This window comes from Triturus cristatus, chromosome 5_2 (assembly GCF_964204655.1).
Source record: "Triturus cristatus chromosome 5_2, aTriCri1.1, whole genome shotgun sequence".
Classification (NCBI taxonomy): domain Eukaryota; kingdom Metazoa; phylum Chordata; class Amphibia; order Caudata; family Salamandridae; genus Triturus; species Triturus cristatus.
Window position 1 is genome coordinate 363,917,684 of NC_140588.1, and position 16,124 is coordinate 363,933,807.

Genomic DNA, 16,124 nt, shown 5'->3' on the forward strand with positions numbered 1-16,124 from the left:
GGTTCTCTTCAGGACCAAAAGCTCTTTATGAGATCAGCCGATCTCATCTGTTCACCACAAATCATGCTCTCTGTTCTTATTCAAAAATACTGTGGAGTTCTATCCCAGGCGGTGTTGTCTCTTACGATCATTACCATCACTCATTTTATCGACATATATCTTGTACTTCTTCTTAATCACAGTGAGCGCCGTAATAGTTCTTCGTGGAAGTCTTTTAGTCGGCTTATCCGGGCATGACAGTGTCTTTCATCGGCAGGCGTGTGTTAGTCATGACAGTATGTTCATTTCCAACAGGATAAGCCAACTAAAAGACTTCCAAGAAGAACTATGAATGAAAAGAAATTCCCCCTTGTTGTTTTCAAGTATAGATATTTAAAATATTAAGGAACCTTGTTTTCATGCTTGGAACACGGTGGGGATGTTGTGAATAGTGCAAGGTTTGGTTATTTGCCCAAATGAAAGGCTCAAAAAGTTAACTCAAAGAAAGAAACCTAGTTTGGTTTTACTTTCCTGTTGTCTCATTCATGTGTTTATATGTTTTGTCATTGTCCCAAATTTGTCATTAATTGTTGAATGGCATATGTTTTGTTTGGGTCATTCTTTATTTGTTACTGTAATTGATGCCAGAGAATACAGTGTTTATAAATTGTGGGTGTGGATTGTGAATAGCGTAATGTTTGTATAAATTGAGAATTTTTGATAAATTAATTTTTCAAAAATTATTTCAAAAAATAAATTTGAAATTATAAAGAACACTTTTTGGGTCACATTGAGTCGTTTTACGTGTGTCCTATTTAAAGAATTGACTTAAAGAATATCAGTATTGGCTTTTTGTTGTTGCCCACCCCTTAGAGCGGTAGGCACAGGCAGAGCGACCTTGGCATTAAAATAGCGTGTGCCCGGTCTCAGGATCGAAACTCATCCTTCTGTACCTTCTTTGTTCAACTGCTTCCAACTGGAAATTTCTAGTCAGGTCGTGTCTTTATTGGTTCTAAATTGTACATAATGTATCACCATGTTTGCTGAACTCAGTCCCTCTGCAGCAATCCAAGGAGACAGATGGACTCCGCTTGAGTGTACCTGAATAAATATACTTGGTTTGTATTCTGGTGGTCGCGAGTGACCCGGGTGGCCCTAATCGGGTCACTTCCTTCACAAGTAGGTTTTTAAAGAATATTTTTATTTCCTAGGATAATAAACGTTCTGGCAAGGAGCAGCTATGGTAAAGTCTGCAGGCTGATTAACTTGCTAATGCCGCTCATGTGGTGACAGCAGGACAACACGCACCTATTAAAATGAGTCTGGCACCACAATAGTCCACAATAGTCATTGGACGCTGTGATGGGGACTCCCGACGTCAGTTATTGTGTCGCTCAGTACTGTTGGGTTGTGGTACACAGTAGCGTAGTTACTAGAAGGAGGGCCGATGAGGCTAGCCAGCCCCTAAGCATGCCGGGAGCATCACGCACTGCTCTCTCAGCTTTCATCATGGCGCACACATCATAAGCGCTCCACTGGAGAGCTGTGAGAGGCACTATAATGCGTGACTTTCCATTTCAGTGTGGTGATGCGGACCACAACACTGAAGTGCGTTAGTCTAACGTCGGATGCGTGATACTTAGCAGGGCTAACTAAGCTTATCTTCAAGATTAGCAGGAGGTTATGTTAGGAGTTTTTGCAGAGCACGCCATCACCCACAAGGTAACTAGGCACTGAGCAAATGCGATTCCTCAGTCTGCCAAGGGTGCCTAGGGCAGGTGGCTGATCAAAGAGCCATGTCTTCAGCTACTTTCGGAATTGAATAAGTGAGGAGGAGGCTCTGACGTGAAGAGGGACGTTGTTCCACGCTTCAGGAGCTGTAAGAGAGGGATTAGACGCTGGCTGCTTTTCTTGTAACGCTCTATGTCTGGCATAACCTCATAAGGCGTGCAAATACCCGGATGTTACTAAGTGTGTGAATCCTGTTATTTTAGCTTCTTACGATATTTGATTCATACTACTCTTTGTTATACTTGTGTTGCTGCATTGAGAACGTTATTGAACATCGTTGCTTTTATCATTTTAAAACCTTTGGGCTATGAAATGTGCTAATTGTGTTATTCCTTGTGCTACACTTACCGCTGCTGTTCCGCCATTTCCCCTCCTCCGAGCCGCTTTCCGGTCCACCACAGCTTGTGCTGATTGAGTGGAGAAAGCTTTGGCCCATCCCCGCCCACTCAGGGTCAGCGGTCTAGTCTTCGCACTCCCTCACGCTATAAAATCTATTCTACGACGCACGCGCAGCGGATGCACGCAGCGGGCGCGCCTATGGCAAGCCCGTCTGCGCCCGACCGAGGCCAGAGGCCAGGACCCCTGGCCGGTTAGTGTGCTATTCCAAGGAAGAATTGATAAATCTGAAACCACTGCCCCCTGGGATTGTTCTCCCTGCATCAGTCTGTAAACTGTTGCTAGCTGAAAATCTCCTTTTGGCAGATTCCTTACAGGTACGCTCAGAGGCTCCCTCGGGGTTTGAAGGTTGCTCTATTAAACACCAGGGGCCTCATGTAGGTAGCCAAATACCGGTCGGTAACGGCCGATTTTCGGTAATTATACCGTTACCGACCGGTATTTTGGCTATTGGTATGTAGGGGGACAAGTTTTGGTTTCGGAATTTACCGAATCGGTAAAATTACCGATTCGGTAATAATACCGAATCGGTAATGTTACCGAATCGGTAACTTTTCCGAATCGGTAATTTTACCGATTCGGTAAATTCCGAAACCAAAATCGAGATGTAGGGGGAGTGTGTGGGTGTGTTTAAGAGTCGGTATTTACCACCAACTTATAGTTGGTGGTAAATAATTAATGTATGTGTTTAAGCATTTTTACGCGCGTAGCAGTGTGCAATGTGGCATATATGTGTGCCACATGTGCACACATGGCCGAATCAGGGGTGCAACAGGGTGTCAATGTGACACCCTGCCACCCTTGCATGTTCTCCACAATTACCGAATCGGTATTTACCGATTCGGTAATGAGGCATACCTTCCCCTCAATGGGAAAGTATGCCTCATTACCGAATCGGTAAATACCGATTCGGTAATTACCGAATTGTAACGAATCGGTAAAAATTACCGACTCATTACCTACATACGAGTTACCACTTCTTAAATACCGATTCGGTACGGCTCGGTATTTATGAAGTGGTAACTGGTATGCTACCTACATGAGGCCCCAGATCTCTTATTAAGCATAGCCTGGAGATTTTTACTCTGTTGCAAGAGTCAGAGCTGGACATCTTAGCACTCTTAGAGACTTGGCTGGACGCTACATCAGTGCCAGATATAGTGGCCTCCCTCCCTCCTGCATTCACTGCCTGGACTTGCCAAGGCAACAAAATAGGTGGAGGGGTTGCTCTCATTAGTCGTAGGACACTTGCTTCGGAGAAAATAGTGGAGGAAAGCCTGTACGGGGCAGAAGTCCTGGGGATTAAACTCGGACTGACCTCCTTTTGCCTGATAGTGGTAGTTGTGTATCGCCCGCCCCAACCTCCCCCCCCATTTAATGATTTGTTCTTTGAAGTAATGAGCGATTTTCGCACAAGATATCAACATATCCTGGTCCTTGGTGATTTTAATTATCATTGGGACATGACCCCGAGAGAGGGTGCGGCCTGTAAGTTTGATGATGCTGTGACCACTTTAGGGCTACATCAAATCGTGGAGTCCCCCACACATGAGAAGGGTCATACCCTGGATCTCATATGGACTACGTCCACGGCTCAATTTCAGGCCGACTGTAATTTTGCAGCTGGTCCAATCCTTTTTTGGTTAGCTTCCTCCTCCAGATTGACTGCCGCTTCAAGCAGAAGCCAGTGGGGTGGAAGGTACTTCGGAACTGGCGCAAACTAGAGGCTGCTGCTCTGAAGGATGCTCTGAGTAGGACGTTAGTTCCTAGGCCTTTGTCCTTGAACCCAGATTTAGAACTTGAAGCATTTTCATATCGGCTAAAGACAGCCATTGATAAAGATGTTCCTGCCCGGAGGGCTAGGATTATGCACGGTTCTACAGGGGTCCAGTTCTACAGGGGTCCCATGGTATACGTGTGGGCTTAGAGGGGAAAAACAAGTTCTCCGTCAGGCCGAGGGCCTATGGTGGTAATCCCTTGATCCAGAAGATAAGGAGGTATTTAAAGTCAAATTCGCTCACTATAAGGCCTCTCTTATCAAAACTAAATCCGCTTATTACGAAGCTAGGATCAGTGAGGCAAGTGACACGCAAAAAAGAGACATTCGCTGTACTCAGGGAGTTGAGCAGGCTGTCTGAGCGAAAACCGACTACTAATTAAGCTGAATGCGATAAAATACAGAATTTATTTTTAACCAAAGTTGAAGATATTGTTATGGCCATTAAGAATACGCACATAACTCCCTGCTCGCTATCGGCAGAGGAGGAGATCTCTGACTCTTTGGGTGTCTCCCTTTCTCAGCTTCCTGTGCTCGAACCAGAGGATTTGGCCCGCATAGTGGCGAAGGTGAAATCTGGGTCACCTGTGGACCTTTGTCCTCCTAAGGCACTCAAAATGATTATTCCTCTGGTTGAGGCTGAGGTGCTGTCTGTTCTAAATTTATCTTTGACCTCAAGGAAAGGTACCTCAGAAGTTTAAGGAAGCCATAGTACTTCCACTGCTGAAGAAAGTGGGGGTGGATACTAGGAATTTGAAGAACTATCGCCCCATTTCCCAACTCCCGTTCCTGGCCAAAGTACTAGAACAGCATGTACTTAGAGCTCTTGCATCCTACATTGAACAACACCACTTGCTGAATCATCGGCAAGCTGGGTTTCGGGCACATAACAGCACGGAGTTGGTGATGCTTTCAGTCCTGGACGATCTACGACTCGCAGCAGATAAAAAGACCCTCTCATCTTTAATCCTACTTGACCTCTCAGCCACCTTTGATACGGTGAACCACGGGCAGTTACTCACTTGTATGGAGCGACTGGGATGGCTCTTCAGTGGTTCACTTCTTTTTTGGAAGATCGCCGGCAGAAATTCCAGTTAGGTGACCTCATGTCTAAACAGGGCACTCTTCGTTGGGGGGTTCCGCAGGGTTCGGCATTGTCCCCACTGCTTTTTAACATCTACCTACAACCCGTGATTGAGGCTCTGGCCAAGGTAGATTGCCAGGTGTTTAACTATGCGGACGATAACTAGCTAATTGTCCGCATTGATCATACCGGTGACTCACAGCGGAATGTTCAGAACATTCTTCGGTACACCATGAACTGGATGACCGCTAACTCCCTAAAGGTGAACCCAGATAAGACTGAAGTCATGTTACTTTTCCCAGATTCTTCCCCTTGGTCCAGCCTGTTTTGGCCTCAAGAGCTTGGTACTACTCCAATGCCAGTGCCGGCTGTGAAAAGTCTGGGTATTAGACTGGACACCGGACTGACCATGAAGAATCAGGTTTCCGCGTTTGTGGGAAGCTGTATCAGATTGATGCGTCAGCTATCTGTCCTTTTGTCATCCACCACCATGCAGGCGGCGGTGACCGCTTTAATACTCTCCCGCCTAAATTATGGTAATGCAGTCTACATTGGCCTCCCTGCAACACTCCTGAGGAAACTCCAGGTGGTCATGAATGATGTAGCAAGGCTGATATTTAAGCTGCCCCGTAGAACGGATGCCACCCCCTTGCTGCGTCAACTACACTGGCTGCCTATCAAACAAAGGGTAAGCTTCAAGGGTTTGTGTATCGCACACAAATCCCTGTTTGGTGAGGCTCCCAAATATATTAAAGACCGTCTGAATGTTGAAAACTAAAATGGCGATATGATTAAGCATTCACTAAAGACATGAATTCCCCTTACTTAGAACAAGTTTCTCTTCTTATGTTGACTAATGTCTGGACTCCATTTTGTATTGTCATATCTTCACGTGCTCTACACGAGAAGAGTCCTATCTTCGTGTTATTTGCTCTTGTAATCTGCCTAGTAACAGTCTATAAATAGCTCCTTTGTCCGTCTGGCGCATGCCCAGACTTGACCACATCTGTTATCAGTTAGTCCTTGTTTGACCATGTTTTCGCGGGCTCAGGAAATTGCTTACTCCGCCCACATATTGATTCTGTATCGAAAATGTCCATAAAAGGTAATGCTTTTTGCCTCATGTTGTATCCACCCACTCATGAGCCCCTCTGTTGTGTATAAAAGGGGACTGTGTACGCAAGTTCTTTGTGCTACTCTATGCAATACTGAAGAGTGTTGTATAGGTTGTAGGACCACCCTTAAGGGTTAATAAACTTTGTCTTTGTATTTGCAGTTTCCGTGCCAACTTCCTTCTAGTTTTCGTTACAGGAGAGCGAACCCTTGTATTCTGCGGGCCTAGCTGGGGCCTGTACTCATCAATTGGCGCCCGTCACGTGGGGCTCATCGGTGACTCGGATGCTCGAAGGACTGGTCGTGACGAAGGTGAGGAATTCGGCCGGGGATGTGATCACTGCCAGCGACGGTTTTAGCCCTGGCATCCCGAGGTTTTCTTCCTTCCCTTCCGAACTGACCTTCTGGGTGGCGCCGGTCCTCGACTGAGACCTCTTCTGTCGGTTTGCCGCGACAGCCGTTTGGGCGAATTTTGGAACTTGGCAGTTGGAATCTGGACTCTTGATTGGTAAGAACCGTTGTACGGTACTTGCTCCGAGTTTTGAAGCCTGGGTTGGCTATTTGAGTTTGATTTGTGATGACCGGTCATATTTTGTATTGATTACTGTGAGAATATATGCGTTGCAACACATATAGGCAGGTAATGTGGAGATATTTCTCCGGAGTTGTGTAAATTTGAACGGCGCAAAGTTTAAGTGCCATTTTTGATAATACTGCATATTTTGCATTATTTTTGAGCATGCCTGCTTTTAGCGCACTCCGTAAGTGGTGCTGCTGCTTTGGAAACCGGTTAGATCTTGAGGAAGCTGCTCCAGTTCCCCCAGAGGGGACTCCTAATAGGGATATGTATGTGAAGCATGGTCTTTCCTCTATAATGTACAGCACAGTGTGGAGGAAATACACCAAAAAGGATCCCGAGTTACGATGGCCTTTGTATGGATCGTTTGATATGCGAAAGATTGAGTATGTGGAACAGTGTATGTGTAAACGGCGTGCTCGGCAAGACATGTTTGAATGTGTACGGTTATGGGTGAAGGAAGTGCGTGAGCGAGAGAAACGTGAGAAAGCGCGGTTTGATAAAGAGCAACGGAAAAATGATCATGTGAGAGCACAGGAAGCGAGGCGTGGGAGGAAAGAGAACTGGCGGAGAGACAAGAGAAAGAGCATAGGTTGCAAGTCTCGGGTCAATATGCTGTCCGCCAGCCACTTTATCCTGTCCTTACTAATCTTGAAAATGATTTTTATTTATTAGATCGTTCTCCGCCCCCTTATGTTGGCGCGTCTGCTCCGAGGTCACAGGATTCTGGATCAGTTTCGGACAAGGTACACACGCGGTCGATGTTATCAGTTGAGCGTATGGGTGAGCTTCGGAAAATTTCTCTTCGTGCGCTTAAGGGCAAGCTATCTCTTTCTGAATTATTAGAATCTTTGGAAAGCTGGCGGGATAGAGAGAAGCTGTATTTTGTTGAAACTTTTTCTGATGAAGTGATTACTGCCTTTCGGAAATATTCTGATGTTTTCGAGCCTGATGCTGTAGTATCAGATGCTAAAGCATTACGTAACGGTGTTTTTTCTCCCTCTAAGGTACCCGATGCGGTCCGACGGCTGTTTGCATTGCGGGACGCGACGGTTGAACTTAAAGAGAGCGCGCCTGCAGGCAGGGGAGAAGGAGCAATTGGATTCACATATCGGCGGCGACCAATCATCTACCTCCCACTCAGATAAGAGCGAACTAGTGCATGCTAAACCGATGCGAGAGGCGGCACCTTTGTATGTTCCTCCTAAAGGAGCAGGAAATAGTTCAGATATATCTTCCCCCGATGCTAGGGGATATTTTGTGTATAATTGGGTTTATACTCCCTGGCATAGGGCTGATGTTATGGCATTAAAGAATGCATTGCCTGACCCCCGCAAGAATCCAGCGGCCTTTTATGAAGAGGTCGAAGGGGCCTTGAATTCTTGTACTATGACTTTAACGGATATAGATTTGTTCTTTGGGCTCATTTTACCACCGGATATGTGGAGATCTGTGCGGAAGGTGGATGATGTTCCCGCTTTTAAGGCTAGGTGGTCCGAGATTGAGGATGAGGATAGGGAGAGAAAACCCGCGCAAAAACCACCCCAGCTTATTTTAGATCTTCCTGCTGCTATCTTGATTAAATTGATAACAATCATTCCCCCTAAAAAGATTGACTGGAACATGTTAGCCTCATGTAAACAGAAGGTTGATGAATCAGTTTCAGACTTCTTTACGCGCTTTGAGGAGACATTCCATGATTTCAGTGGTCAGTCGCTTACGGATGATACGGGTCGACATCTTTTTGTTGATAAATATGTGGCGAATTTATTACCGGGAATAGCAGCTCGATTGAAAGCGAGTGAAAGTTCTTGGTCCACCTCGTCTCCGGCATCCCTCCTGACTATGGCTCAGTATTATGAGCGTCAGGAACAAGAAGCGAAGGGGAATGAGGAGAAGAAATCGAAAGATTTGAAAACTAAGGTGATGCTAGCACAAGTGTATGGTCCGCCTCGTCGGGGTGTTGAAAGAGGTAGAGGAGGATTCTATGGTCCCCCTTCTGGTCGGTCAGATGTTAATAGGAATCAATGTGCGTATTGTAAACTGTCGGGTCATTGGGCTAGAGATTGTCCGGTATTATATGCATCTCGTCAGGGACGTGGTCAGGGACCACCGAGAGGTAGAGGGGGCTTTTCGAATTTCAGAGGGAATTCTAATGATCGTGCTCGCTTTGAGCTTAACGTGCAGCAACGAGATAGACCTAATGTATTTGATCGGCAAAATCAGTATCAGATGTCTGGGAATGACCGTTCTGGGTACCATGACTCACAGCATGCGTAGGATTGTGTTGGATGGGGGTTAGAATCAGTTGAAGTGCCGGTTGATCAGAAGGGTCCTTATGTTTCAGCAAATGTTTTGGGTTCTACTGATCGGTTCCTAGTTGATACAGGAGCTACTCGCAGTGCACTGTCCAAACAATTGGTTCCGAGGGCTCCCCCATCTGGCTTAATGGTTACATCGGTAGGGTTTGATGGTACACTCTCTCGAAGCCCTCTTTCCCGACCCCTTGCATTCCATGTTGACCACTTTTCTGCACCCTGTCCGTTTTTGCTTGCTCCGAACACGCCCGACAATATTATGGGTCTTGATATGCTTAAGCACTTCAGAGCCACGATCCGCTACTCCCCTACTGGAGTACGTGTGATATTAAACGATAATCACCCCATGACAGAACGGATGTGTGTGGTTGCTGAGGATACTGTATTGGCTTCCCTCCCTCATTCTTTGTGGGCTACTTCGGATACTGATGTGGGACAGATGGTGATTCCGCCGGTCCACATCAGTGTCAAGGAGGGTGCGGTGTTGCCGCGCCTCCCTCAGTATCGCATTTCCCAGGAGGGGGAGGAGGCACTCATACAGATTGTGCAGGATTTGATTAAGGTGGGAGTAGTGGAGGAAGTTCCCTATAATGTCTGCAACAGTCCTATTTTACCCATTTTGAAGAAAGATACCGATACTAGGGTTTATCGTTTTATCATTGACTTAAGGGAAGTGAATAAGATGGTGATCCCTCAGTATCCAGTGGTTTCTGATATCACGACGTTACTTACTCTGGTCCCGCCAACGGCGACCACGTTTTCAGTAATTGATTTGAAAAATGCTTTCTTTTCGATTCCTATTCACCCTGATAGCCGATACCTTTTCGGCTTCACTTTGAATAATAGGTCTTATAGATTTTGTAGAGTCCCTCAGGGTTATACAGAGAGCCCTAGTATTTACAGTCAAGCATTGAAAAGGCAATTGGATTCCTTTGTTCTGTCTGAGGGTGTCGCCCTTATCCAATATGTCGATGACATCTTGTTGGCGGCTGACACTCCTGAGCTGTGTGAGCAGTGTACGTTATCTTTGCTTTCCTTTTTGGCATCGCACAATCACAAAGTGTCGAGGAAGAAATTGCAATTCTGTAGACCAAAGGTGACTTATTTGGGTCACCTTTTGTCTAAGGAGGGGCGTGCACTCACACCAGATCGTATTCAAGCAATTTTGGACACGCCAGTACCTTCCACACAGAAGGATGTGTGTGCATTTTTGGGTCTTGCTTCTTTCTGTAGGCAATGGATATTGGGGTTTTCACACATAGCTAAACCATTGTTAGCCCTTTTGACAAAAGACACACCGATTCCTCTTCCCTGGTCAAATGAGTGTGAAATTGCTTTTCAGCAATTACGACAAGCCCTTTGTTCAGCACCAGTGTTAGGTACCCCTGCTTATACGAAGCCCTTTTCACTGTATGTGCATGAGAAAGATGGATGCGCATTATCAGTTTTAGTGCAGATGCACGGCGACAAGCAGCGCCCTTGTGCATATTTTTCGGCTGTACTTTATCCTGTTGCCCGAGCATTACCAGGGTGTTTTCGCTCGGTTGCGGCGACAGCTGTGTCAATACGCCAAAGCGAGGGAATTGTGTTATCTCACAAACTGTTGGTATTAGTCCCCCATGCTGTTGATGCCCTGCTTAATTAGACAAAGACGCAGCATTTGACCAGTGCTCGATTAACGGGATATGAGTTGACGCTTTTGGCTCCTCATATTACGTTAAAGAGATGTGCAACGTTAAATCCAGCTACATTGTTGCCGTTCCCGGAAACTCAGTCTGTAGCACGAAAAGCACATGACTGTATTCTTGTGACTGAGGAACAGACAAAGGGTTGTATTGATCTCCAGGATACGCCCTTTACAGATGTAGATGGAGAACTGTGGGTGGACGGATAATGCCTGAAGCTACCAGATGGTACGACTTCAGCAGCGTATGCAATTACCACATTACAAACAATAGTGGAGACAGCACGCATACCGCAGAAATCAGCTCAAGCAGCGGAACTGATAGCATTAACGCGAGCATGTGAGCTCAGTACAGGATTGTGTGTGAATGTTTATACAGATAGCCGCTATGCCTTCGGAGTAGCGCACGACTTCGGCCTACTCTGGAAGGAGAGAGGGTTTCTAACGTCACATGGAGCACAGATAATGTACGGGGAGTTAGTTCACAATCTTTTGACTGCGTTAACATATCCAAAGAAGATTGCTATAGTTAAATGTAGTGCCCATAAGAAGGTGGTTGATAAAGTTGGAGAAGGGAATGCTTTAGCAGACCGGGTGGCACGAGAGACTGCGATGCAGCCTGGTGCTACTGCAATGTATGTTGTGAAGTGGCAGACAGAAAGATGGCACGATGCTAGGAGAGAAGTGCTGGAGATACAGAGGACTGCTTCCGATAAGGAACGGGAGCAATGGTCCAATGATGGAGAATTAGATGATGAAGGGTGTTGGAGAAGTAAGCAGATGGATAAATGGAAGTTACCCACAGCCTTCGTACAACCTATGGTTCAGATGGCACATGGACTAGCGCATGTCGGAGCTTCCGCAATTGTTAAATTACTCACACGAGTTTGGGAGCATCCGGAGATCGCTAGTACGGCAAAGAGGGTAGTGCAGACTTGCATGATTTGCCTGAGGTATAACCCAGGAAAGGGTACACGAACTCCAGCAGGAGGATTTGCAACACCCACTGCACCCTTTGAGGTTTTGCAGATGGATTACATCCAGCTTGAGTGCTGTAACAATCTGAAGTATGTTCTAGTAGTGGTTTGTGCCTTCAGCAAATGGGTTGAGGCATACCCTACGAAAGACAATACTGCAATGACTACAGCCAAGATGCTATTGAAGGAGTTCTTCCCTCGATATGGTGTTTGCAGATTGTTGTGGAGTGATAACGGACCTCATTTTATAGCAGACGTTATCAAGTATGTCCTGAAAGGGCTAGGTGTTACCCAGAAATTCCATGCAGTGTTTCACCCTCAGTCTGCGGGATTGGTTGAGAAATATAACGGTACTTTGAAGCTTAAGATCGCTAAGATCCAAGCTTCGACTTCTTTGACTTGGCCAGACGCTTTACCGCTGGCATTATTGTCAATTAGATCGATACCGCATTCTCGGACCGGTCTCACACCCTACGAGATCGTGTTTGGACGCCCAATGAATATTTGGGGTCCACCAAAACCGAAGTCAGTGTATGATGTACCTTGTGTAATGATGAATGATTATCTGGCACAGTTAACGGATAATTTGGTTTCTATTCATCAACAGGTTCGAGAAGCGCTCCCTGATCGGTCCACGGGTGAAGGTCATAATCTCGGACCTGGGGATCACGTTATGATAAAGGTATTCGAAAGGACGAATAGTCTGGAGCCGAGATGGGTTGGTCCTGAGCAAGTCTTGCTCGCAACGAGGACAGCTGTGCGGGTTTCCAATCGGAAGAACTGGATCCACTCCTTGCACTGTCGTAAAGTGCCGCCTGGATTGGTGGAGCCTGCTGTGCTGACCGACCATCAAGAAATCCTGACTGCAGAGAAAGGCAGTGCTGTGGAACCGAACGACACTGAGGAGCTCTTCCCGGACCAAGTGATTCCTGGAGGAAGAAGATATCACCTCAGACCGAGGAAGTGATTTTCTTTTGTATCTAAAGACGTTGTCAGAACGGCCCTTAGGTTAGTGAAACGGAGAGCCAATGAGGCAAGGGGGGGGGGATCAGCCCTGCATTAGTGTAGTGACACCCGTCTTGGCCCGCTGGTGAAGAAATCAACGGCTGCCTAAGGGGAAGAGTTCTGACAACCTTTTAGTTTCAGGAAGATATTGACTTCTTATTACAAGATGGAGAAGAAGAAGATTCTTTGTGCGACAAGCTTTATTATCATTGTGGCTATTGTTGGTATAACCACATGGTTTGTTGAGGATGTGACTCCTGCCCGTGAGTTGCTTGTTTTGACCACTCCAGTGCCTGAGGAGCACTACTTTTATACCCTTCCGTATCAAGAATTGAAGCATCGTCAGTCTTATTTGAATAACACTTTCATCCAGATGTTGCATCATACCCATGTTGCTACGAATGCTACGAACTGTTGAATATGTGGTATGATGCCAGCTCATCAGAAGAAAGGAGGAACGCCGTTCATACCTCTTCCTTTCTCTCATAATGGCTCTTGTAGAGCATGGTACACTTTGCTTTTTGCCACACGGAAACCTACAGTGGGACGATTACTTTTCAGACTTAATAGGGAATGTCATCAAGATAAAGATGGCTATCCACAAGCGAATGGGACAATATGGGAATGGGAAGAATATCGACCAGACAATTAATCGATCCCCTACATTTTCACGAATACTAGAGACACTGTAGGGAAGGAACAATTTGTGATTCAAGTGGCACAAGCTCAAGCGGACCTGTGTGTCCAGAGTGTGGGTTATATTCCTGTTGGTGTTAGCGATTGTATTATTGTTCTGAATATAGATGGATTAAATAATAGTACTTTCTTAGCCTCCCATAACACATACTTCGTATGTGGGAATAAGGGCTATTATCGCTTACCAGCCGGGTGGTCCAGAGTATGTTATGTAGCGTTTTTATTACCCCCTGTATTTTTAGCACCTGCATCTTATCATAAAGATTTGAAGTTGTTGAATAATGTGACTGTAAATAGGTATAAGCGTACTCTATCCATTGATGATGTTGATCAAACTGATACTAGCTTACAGCAGTATATTGATTTTAACTTAGGATTGTTTTTCTTTGTTGGAGCTGCCCTAAATAGTAGGAAGGTTCGAAGATTAACGAGAGTTGTAGAGGCTGTGACGAATCAAACCGCTGCTGCTCTTGGGAATCTTACGGAAGAATTACAAATTACTAGAATTGTTGCATTGCAGAATCGTATGGTATTAGATGTTATGTTAGCTGATAGAGGTGGAGCATGTAAAATTATCGGAAGTAGTTGTTGTGTGTTTATTCCTGACCATACGCCATCAGTTTATAACGCTATTAATAAATTGCATAAAATCGCAGCTGAGATTCATACAGAAAATGGTACTTGGACCTTTTCTGGATGGTTTTGGGCATTGATCACTGCATGGGGATGGAAGGTTTTAACTGGTCTCTGCATTATTGTGGCAATTCTGTTTTCCTGCTGCATCTGTGTTCAGTGTGGTCCTTTACTCTGTTCTCTATGTGTGTCATTTTGTATTCCTGATAAGAAAGCTATTGCCAATGTCACCTATCAGAAACATTTAACCAAAGAGGTGGAAGAGATGATGAAAATTGACATATATGATGATTATGCTAATAAGCCGAATGTCTTCAGTAAATGCTGAAAGGGTCGTCTGTTGAAAACTAAAATGGCGATATGATTAAGCATTCACTAAAGACATGAATTCCCCTTACTTAGAACAAGTTTCTCTTCTTATGTTGACTAATGTCTGGACTCCATTTTGTATTGTCATATCCTCACGTGCTCTGCACGAGAAGAGTCCTATCTTCGTGTTAGTTGCTCTTGTAATCTGCCTAGTAACAGTCTATAAATAGCTCCTTTGTCCGTCTGGCACATGCCCAGACTTGACCACATCTGTTATCCGTTAGTCCTTGTTTGACCATGTTTTCGTGGGCTCAGGAAATTGCTTACTCCGCCCACATATTGATTCTGTATCGAAAATGTCCATAAAAGGTAATGCTTTTTGCCTCATGTTGTATCCACCCACTCATGAGCCCCTCTGTTGTGTATAAAAGGGGACTGTGTACGCAAGTTCTTTGTGCTACTCTATGCAATACTGAAGAGTGTTGTATAGGTTGTAGGACCACCCTTAAGGGTTAATAAACTTTGTCTTTGTATTTGCAGTTTCCGTGCCAACTTCCTTCTAGTTTTCGTTACAGGAGAGCGAACCCTTGTATTCTGCGGGCCTAGCTGGGGCCTGTACTCATCACTGAAGCCCTATGTACCAGGCCGCTATCTTCGTTACAGGCCAGTCTCCTTACTTGCCCTCGTTTCAGTATGGCGACATTTGGAGGCCGGGCCTTTTCGGTCTTTGTACCCCAGATGTGGAATAGGCTTCCAGATGATATGCGCAAGGAAGTTAAACTGCTCCCACTTCGGAGGAGGCTCAAGACAATGCTATTTTTGGAGGCATTTGATCAGGATTATGGTTAAGATTCAGTGATGTTACTAAATCCGGTCTGTCGTCTATGTTGCTGCGCTTAGAGACCTTTGGTGATTAGCGCTATATAAATGCAAACAAACATTAACATAAGAGAAGACCCAGCCTCTGTACCTTGTTCAGTGTGTGCATGGGATGTGTAACAGTAAGAGACCGGCAGAGCAAAGGAATCTGCTTGGTTGATTGAAGGTGATGCAATGGTTCGGATAAGCGTGCCCAGTTTGTGTAGTGCTTTGAATGTGTGAATGCAGAGTTTGGATTGGGCTTAATTGCATATAGGTAGCCTGTGGAATTACCGGCGATGTGATGTGGGTTCTGCAGGGGAGGTGGAGTATGAATCTAGGTGCAGAGTTCTGGATGGTTTGTAGGCTTCAGGTAGGGTGCATGGTGATTCTGATGTAGAAGGTGTTCCCATAGCCCAATCTTGTGGGGATGAGGGCATGAGAGACAGTTTTTTTGGCGTGATAAAGGAACCACATAAAGATTTTTTTAGCATCTTCGGGGTGTGGAAGCAGGATGCTGTGGTGGTGCTGATTTGCTTTGTCATGTTCAGTTTGCTAACAATGATGATCCCAAGGTTCCTGGCATGGGTGATGGATGAGGGTCTGAGTTGGCCTGACACCAGCTGGAGTCCAAAAGTGAAGAGTTGATACCAAAGATCACTATTTCTATCATATTCTCGCTGAGCTTCATGCATGCAACAACTTCTGTCATGCAGGCAGTGAACTAATTCCTTGTGTTAGGGGTCTTGTCCAATAGGGAGTATCCAATGTGTGTCGCTGGCGTAACGGAGGATGTTGATGTCATGTGCTCGGACGGCACAGGCCATGTCAATTACAGTAAACATAGACTGAAGAGCATGTTAAAAATGAACAGAGGATTATATATAAAGTTTTATTTAAGGATCATGTTGGCCCTTTAGCAGAGTC

The 16,124-nt window shown here is 45.4% G+C and overlaps 1 protein-coding gene across 2 annotated transcripts in view; it reads right to left on the reverse strand.

Moving 5' to 3' along the window:
* Positions 1-16,124, reverse strand: part of RPP40 (ribonuclease P/MRP subunit p40) — a 450,868-nt gene that overhangs the window by 433,914 nt on the left and 830 nt on the right. The window lies entirely within an intron of this gene.